This window comes from Jaculus jaculus, chromosome 17 (assembly GCF_020740685.1).
Source record: "Jaculus jaculus isolate mJacJac1 chromosome 17, mJacJac1.mat.Y.cur, whole genome shotgun sequence".
Lineage (NCBI taxonomy): Eukaryota > Metazoa > Chordata > Mammalia > Rodentia > Dipodidae > Jaculus > Jaculus jaculus.
Genome location: NC_059118.1, coordinates 44,043,826 through 44,052,521, shown reverse-complemented (window position 1 = coordinate 44,052,521; position 8,696 = coordinate 44,043,826). Strand labels below are relative to the sequence as shown.

The following is an 8,696-nucleotide window of genomic DNA, read 5'->3' as shown; positions in this document are numbered from 1 at the left end:
GTTTGTCATGGATGGGGAATGGGAGGGCAGAGGAAATACACACAAAACTAAATCCAAAATGAATTTGGTCCATAGAAATTTTTTTCCTGGATATCAGACTAAATAATCCAACCCTCAGCAGGAGTATGCAGGGATTATCAGGTAAGAAAGGGCCTGTAGAGTGTGAGATGACACCTACCCCTAAAACATTGGCTCTGGTTTGTAACTCCTAGTACCAAAAATCAGTTGTAATCCATGCTGAGCTGTTGATAGGAGAGACCCACAAGGTCCCCAAAACAAGATAGGTGTCTGTCAAAGCATTTGATTTCCCATCTGAAGCAAAGGTAAGACCCTATTACTGAAGTCACCACATGCTGTCAACACAGAATTTTGAGAGATTTGAATGGAATCTGGAAGGAAACCAATCCCAGATATTCTACCTGTATAATGCTGGAAAGTGCGACATGAGCTGCTGTGGGAAAATGGCCAACAACCTTGTGTGCTAACAGGGGACACTGCTATACCAAAGTAACCAGCCTGACAAGATGGACATGCCTTTGCAATACTGGCCCCAAGCCTTGGTGGGTAACCAGTGGCTTTCTAAATGACTAAGAGGTTGGCTCAGTGGAAAAGAGTCCTCAGCTGGTACTTGGAACTGAGTCAGAAGCCTAAGGAGACCAAAATCATGGACTCCAACAAGAATTTCCCACTAGTCTTTAACCAAAAGAGTGGCTACACCCACCTAAGTCTCTCTTAATTATCCCACTGAACCTATTGTGACCTCCATCTCCTTTGGAGAATCTGTCTTTCTTTTCCAGAAGGCAACTAAAACGAGGAGATAAACCACCCTCACACATCAGGTAGGGCCCACAGAGAAATTGCCAACATGACCAAGAGTTCTGCCTCACTAGAAAGTCCGTCAACCAGTGCCAGGGTCATGGAAACAGATACAGAGTATACTCAAGGTGCACCAAAGCAGAAATCCAGAGCCTGCTGAGAGAACAATACAAAAGTAGACCTAAAACAACCCACCACAGTGCAGGGAATTTTGTGGAAGAGGGCACAAAGAATGTAAGAGCCACGGAGTAGATAAAAGAGAATGTCCAGAGCCACTGAGCCCACCCGTCCACCCCTCCCCTACACAACAACAACAACAAAATGACTGACTGATACTCTCACATTTATACCATGCAAACCTAGGGGAAATACCAGCAATACTGCTGAGGTGGACCCTTAGCAGAATAGGGGCAGGGAGGATGGAAATGATGGTACTAACTTGTGAAGTATTCATGCAACTTTCTACTTAATGAAAAAAAAAGGAAAAATATATATTGTAAATATATTTCTAGTAATTTAACATCATCTAAAATGTACCTGTGCATATTTTTAGTGGTTTTAACTATTATACTGCTTATGGCTCCCCTTTTCATTATCACAAAGCCAGGAGGCCAGCCTGCCTCAATACAAGAATATCAGAGGAAATATGAGATAAACCTTCTTAGGTCTGACACAGGGAATCTTACCCTGTTTCTATAAAAGCTCTCAAAATGTTTAAATAACACTAAATAACACATGACAACTTATTAATATAACTTTCACTACATTGCACAAGAAAAAAAAGTGAAAAAACATAGGAAAAGCCAAAATTCTCGATAATAACCCTGGTTAAAGTAGTGATAGCCTTGTGTGTTCACTTTTAGTTAAAACAAGAAGCACCTTGGGACTTTGGGATGATGCTTTCAACTGGAAATCAGTGTACATGGTTGCACAGCAGCCCAAAGTGCTGACACGATATGGCATTCCTAAAGAAATATCTGAGTTGACTCTGACAGAAAAGAAAACCTGAAATAAGATATACTTAAGATTTGTTTTTCTTTTATTAAAAGAAATCTAATCATGAAATTCAATTAAAATGAATACTTACCTCTGGAGGCCAGTTTTTGCTAGCCTCTCATTTATATTTAAACCATGCTTGAGTGCAGAAAACTACTAAGTGTTCTTTTTCTTTTTCTTTTTTTTTAATGTGTTTGGATAAAAGAGATACTGATGAGTAACAATACAGTCCAGGGAGTTATATGTTGAAAATACATGGCTACCTATTTGTAAAACAAAATGTCTTCCATATTTCTTTTGCTTTCTTTGTCAGAGCATCCTCTGGAGACCTCATTTTCCTCTCCTTGTGCCTGGCCACATAGCAAAACCAAGATCTATAGACTAGTTGCACTTACCATTGTGGGCTGGCTTTTCTGCATCCTGTCTCCTCACCATTAGTTATGATAAGAGGGTGAAGCATACACTAACTACTCTTGCCACTGTGACTCCACATACCTCTTGATATCCTGTAACCCTTATGGTCTCTTCCTGTATTTTGCTTGGTTGCTTATAGTACGTATCAATTCCATTCTCAGAATAATCTCATGACTGCTTCCTTTCAAAAATGCTTAACCCTTGGGCTGGAGAGATGCCTTAGCAGTTACAGTTCATGCTTACTGTGGTAGTTTGATTCAGGTGTCCTCTATAAACTTAGGTATGCCGAATGCCATGTCTCCCAGCTGATGGAAATTTGGGAACTAAACCCTCCTGGAGGCAGTGTAGTGTTGGTGGCCTTATGGGTGTTATAGCCAGCTTCCTCTTGCCAGTGTTTGGTACAGTGTCCTGTTGCTGTTGTTTACCTGATGTTGGCCAGGAAGCGATTTCCACCCTTTGCTTATGCAATTGTTCTTCCTTGCCATCATGGAGCTTCCCCTTGAATCTGTAAGCCAAAATAAATCCCTATTTTTTGTCTCACAAGCTGCTATTGGTTGAGTGTTTTCTGCCAGCAAGGAATGGGATTGTGGCTGCTAGAAACCTGACTCTGTAGCTTTGGCCTTTTGGAACTTCTTTGTAGAAGGATGTACGTGAATTTGAAATCTTGGCCTAAGATGCCTTGCAGTATTGTAAATACAACTTGATGGACCATTCTTGTCAGAGTTGAAAGACCTGAATGTATTAAGAACTATGGGCTATGAGGTTTGGTTTATGAGGGTAAGAAGGAGCTTTGTCAAGACTGGACTAGAAGCAACTTGTGTGAGAGGCTTACTGTTATGCCTGAGTCTTGAGAACTTGTACAGGGTTTCACTGCATAGAAATGGACTGGTGTAGCAGAGGAATATGGCACAGAAACAAAATTTTGGACCAAAACTTCTGTCTATTTATCTGCAATTGTTTGAGAGAGAACACAACCATTGAGACTGGACCAGCTGGCATTTGCTGGGACAACAGGAAGATTAAAGGGGCCTGATTGCTGAAGATGTTTCCTGCTCTTCAAAGTCAGCTTTATTCCCCCCAACCACCAGACTAATAAGTTGGTAGCCCACCTGGTATGATAGAATATAACAAATGCAGGAAAGAGAGGGTTATTGAATTTGCAGCATGGTTTTGTATTTTGGAAATGGCCATGGGCCATTGAATTGTCTGTGTGGAGCCCAATAGAGCAATCAGGATGAACCATGGGTTGCAGTGGAGACCCAATGGAGATGACAGGACAATGAGATGGCTACCAAGGAGAGCTGCCAACACTGGGTTATGTTTTCTGGGACTGTGAGTAGCCTAGCTGGATGGGCAGAATTGGAACTCCAGACTTTTCACTGGTTAGAATTGACTTGGAGACTCATCACTAGTTAGAGTTGTTGGACTTGGAGCTACCGAGTTTGATGTTTGCCTTGGTTGTTTTAATCGTGTATTGTTTGAATATTTCTTTGTTCTGCCCAATGCCAGCTTCTTCAGTATGTATGTTTTTGTCTTTTTTTTTTTTCTATTACAGCTTACTTAAAAGACCTTGGACGATGGAGGATGTTTGAACATCATTGAAATTGATAAAAACTATGGGAAGTTACATAATGGATGGTTATCAGTTTATGGGGACCAGGGGTGGAATGTGGTGGTTTGATTCAGGTGTCCCCATAAACTTAGGTGTTCTGAATGCCATGTCTCCAGCTGATGGAAATTAGGGAAATAAACCCTCCTGGAGGCCGTGTATTTGGAGGAATTGGTCTTATGGGTGTTATAGCCAGCTTCCTCTTGCAAGTGTTTGGCACACTCTCCTGTGGCTATTGCCAACTTGATGTTGGCCAGGAGATTATATCCACCCTCTGCTCTTGCCATTGTTTTACCCTGCCATCATGGTGCTGCTCCTTGAGTCAGCATGCAAAAATGAACCTTTGTTTATTTTTTCCCACAGGCTCTTCTTGGCTGTGTGTTTTCTGCCAACTATCTCTTATCCCCTTTAAGGTGAGATCTGTGTCTTTTGCATTGAGAGTGGCATATGTGCCTTTGGACACCGTGACCTTGCTTGAGGTAGGTTGCACCCTCCTGCTATGGCTGGAGCAGAACATCACTCTGTGCCCATTCCTTTATTTTATTTATTTACAAGGAGAGAGAGAAAGAGAGAGAGAGAGAATAAGCATTACAGAGCCTCCTTCCACTGCAAATGAACTCTAGATGTATGCACTACCCCATGCATCCATCTTCATGTGAGTACTTGGGAATCAAACCCTAGTCACCCAGATCATTAGGCTTTGCAGGAAAGTACCTCATCTGATAAGCCCTCTCCAGCCCTTGTTCCTATTCGTATTGAAGCCAGAGTCTCTTATTTTTTTTTTTAATTTATTTGAGAGCGACAGACACAGAGAGAAAGACAGATAGAGGGAGAGAGAGAGAGAGAGACTGGGCACGCCAGGGCTTCCAGCCTCTGCAAACAAACTCCAGACGCGTGCGCCCCCTTGTGCATCTGGCTAACGTGGGACCTGGGGAACCGAGCCTCGAGCCAGGGTCCTTAGGCTTCACAGGTAAGCGCTTAACCGCTAAGCCATCTCTCCAGCCCCAGAGTCTCTTATTGATGCCTGAGCTTATATTTTTTTTCACAAGCTCTAGTGATTCTCAGGGCTTTGTTCCCCTGTGGGACTCAGAGTTACAGGTTAATAGCCATGCTCAGCTATTTATATGGGTCCTAAGGATCAAATCTGAGTGGTCCCTGGGACTTCCTCAGTCCCTCAGGATTTCTCAGATGGTACTCTTAGCCACTTAGCTATTAGTTCAGCTCTATTTTAACATTCTGAAGTCTATTCCTACACATTTTGAAACCATAAGACATTAGGTCTCAGCACAGAATAAAAAGTGTCTCTAGTGGGCTGGAAAGATGGCTTAGCAGTTAAGGTACTTGTTTGAAAAAACTAAAGAACCCAGGTTTGATTCTCCAGGACCCACATAAGCTAGATGCATAAGATAGTACTTGCATCTGGAGTTCCTTTGCAGTATCTGGAGGCCCTGGTGCACCCATTCACTCTCTCTATGTCTTCCTCTCACTAATAGATAAATTTGAAACAAGATTTTTAAAAGTGGGTCTACATAGCATGAAAGGGGAAAATGAAGATATTATTGTCAGTTTCTACTATTATAAGTACATGAATATTTTCAGTATTGCTTTCATTTTATGTTAAAAAAAATACTGAAAAGATTACTGACAACGATGGACAAGTAGTAGGGAATCTAGTTCCATTATTGCAGTAGGAAAAACCTAATGAAAATATCAAGGCAATAAAAGGAAGGAAATATTTTGGTTTATGTTTTGAAGAGATACAGTCCATCACAGTGGAGAAGCTTGTAACAATATGGAGTTCTATGTTAGGAGGAACATGCAGTGGGTTTCCTTACGTCCTCATATCTGTGTGGAACAGGACACAAAAATAACTGAAAGGAAGGTTGAGCTATAAACCTCACTGCCTAATCCCGGTGACCTATTTCTTTCAGTTAGGCCCCTCCTCATAAATGTTCTACAAATTCCAAGAATAGTACCACTGGCTGGGTTCCAATAGCCTATGTGGAACATTCCAGATAACAGCGATGGAGTCTGTGAAGGTTACCTTATATGGCCAAGGGGCATTTTTTAATGTGAATATATTAATAATTTTTTTTCAAGGTAGGGTCTCGCTCTGGCTCAGACTGACCTGGAATTCACCATGGAGTCTCAGGGTGGCCTTGAACTCATGGCGATCCTCCTACCTCTGCCTTCCAAGTGCTGGAATAAAGGCGTGCACCACCACACCCGGTTTTATTAATAATTTTTAATAGGAAGAATATCCTGGATTATCTGCATAGGTCCTAAATCTAACTAGTATGGTTTTATAAGAGGAACACAGGTTCCCAAGATGGCAGCCAGCCACTACCAGGGCTTCCTTAAGCTCTGTGAGGAATGGCCAGTGGATGAAAGCAAACAGCTGGGGTTTGGGCGTTTACCTGCGGCAACAGGTATCCCAGGCCTTTCAGAAGGGAGAGAACACATAGATTGCAGAACCTGAGGCCTGTGATCAGATGTACGAGAGTTTAGCACGACTCCATTCAAATGACCACTCACACAAGTACCCTCGCCCCAGAGACAGCAGCATCAGCTGCCTGTCCTTGCAAGAATACAAGTTGATCCTGTCCCCAGACACCTTGGATGAGTTTCAGGAGTTGCATAGAAGCATGTGGAAGAGACTACTGGAGAAGTTTGTACCTAAGAGACCTGATCAGAAGCACAAAGCCTGGGCTCAGGTATTAGCTAGCCAGCATACCTAAGGCTGGAGTCTTCTGCACTTCTGTCAATAAAACCCCAGCTGCCACCACCAAAAAAAAAAAAAAAAAAAAGAAGAAGAGGAACACAGCATAATCATATTTGATAAGGCAAGTGATGCTTTTGGCTTTAAAGAGTAAAAGCAACTCTAGCCAATAATAAATGGAAAAGGGATATCTCCTACAGCCCACAAAAGACACAGATTTTGAGACAGGAACTCTGATTTCAGATATTAGTTCTCTCCAGAGCTACACGAAAAATAAATGCATGTTATTTAAGCTACCACATTTGTGATAATTTGCTATAGCAGCAATAGGATTATGAAGACAAAACATAGAAACAAGAATACAATAATATGGCAAGACAAGAGAGGAAGCAATAGTGCAATATGTAGTAAGGGGTAGAAATTCAAGGAAATAAGTACATTTGTGAAGTCAGGTATCCTCCAAAATAAACTTAGTTCCTAACTTCATAGTCCTTAATGACATTATTGCTTCTGCTAGAATATCTTTCCTTATGAAGCTGAGATCTCATAGACTAGAACTTCAGCATTTGTATGAGGCCACAATAAACCCACAAGATTCTCACTCTCCGGAAACATCAAAGAAAATTGCCTTGGTTGCATTATTCAATATAATCTCAAGTAATTAAGTCAAAGGAACACATGACTTTAATTCTTCTGCAGCACCAGGCAGAAACAAATGCAAATGTCTACAGAAAGTACATAGCCTTGTGTATAAAAGAACTGAAATAGCTGAAGATGCCATCCTACCATAACTCTTCATTTATTGGGGGAATAAAAAAGCTAACACTTACCTGATAGGGTACCTTTCAATTACCAATTCCCTAACTCCCCAGAAGGGCCATGTCTGCATTATAAACACTTTTAGGACCTCCCATGACCTTGGAGTGTGGCCCAATGCTTTAAACTCAAGATAACTCCAGGATAAGAAATGGAATGCCTATAATTTGAAAGATGTCCTGACCTACATCTGGCACCAATGTTCTTCTTACTTTTATGGTCTTTTGCCTTTAAAAATGCTGTACTCAGCCGGGCGTGGTGGCGCACGCCTTTAATCCCAGCACTTGGGAGGCAGAGGTAGGAGGATCGCCATGAGTTCGAGGCCACCCTGAGACTCCATAGTGAATTCCAGGTCAGCCTGGGCTAGAGTGAGACCCTACCTTGAAAAAGAAGAAAAAAAAAAAATGCTGTACTCCTGAGCCTTTGCACTAGAGCATTTTCTGGCATGAATTCCTCTAAGTGGATGGCTTAAAAAAAGGATTCTCAATTGGATACAAAGGCATGATGGTCTGTAATTCTCTTCCATGGACAATAACAACCACAAAAGACATCTTCCCAAGAATACCTCTTACTTAAAACCTGAAAGAAAAGCTAACACATATAAGGAGCAAAGTAGCTTTTTTCTGGTAGGTAGTTAAGTCTGAGACGTGTGTGAGCCTCTTTGCTCTTGGCCCCCTTTCTAAGTTCTTGGCCACTTTTGCAAGCTTTTAGGACTGTTTGTAAGCTCTTGACTTCTCTGTCTTGATTCCCTATATAAGAAGATCTTCTGGGTCTCCTTTCACCCCTTCAGGAAGTCTAGAAAGGAGGAAGACTTCTTTTAGCCCAGGTGCTTTCCTGCTTTGCTATATGTAATCTTTCTTTAAGCACTGAGCCCCTTGCTCTCTCTTAGTCCTCTCTAATCCATTATTTCCTTCTTTCTTTCTTAACAAGCAGAGAGAGACAGAGATACAGAGATGAGAGATAGAGAATTCAAATGGGTGTGCCAGGGTCTTTAGCCACTTCAAATGAACTCCAGAAGCATATACCACTTTGCCATCTGGCTTTATGTGGGTACTGGGATTGTTAAGCTTTGCAGGCAAGCTCCTTAACTGATAAGTCATCTCTTTAGCCCAAGGATTTCTTTTGTTCATATCTAGAACTTAATGGTAATGGAAATACAACATACCAAAACACAATGGAGGCAGTCCTAAGAGGAAAGTATTTAGCACTAAACTTTTACACCACAAAGACAGAGAGATTTCAAGTTAAAAACTTAACAAGCCACCTGAAGGTACTAGAAAAACAAGAACAAATTAAATACAGAAGTACCAAATGTAAAGAAATAAT

The 8,696-nt window shown here is 41.5% G+C and overlaps 1 pseudogene; it reads left to right on the top strand.

Annotated features, from left to right (window-relative positions):
- Positions 1-6,164: 6,164 nt before the first annotated feature.
- Positions 6,165-6,573, top strand: LOC101609331 (annotated as a pseudogene).
- Positions 6,574-8,696: the final 2,123 nt, after the last annotated feature.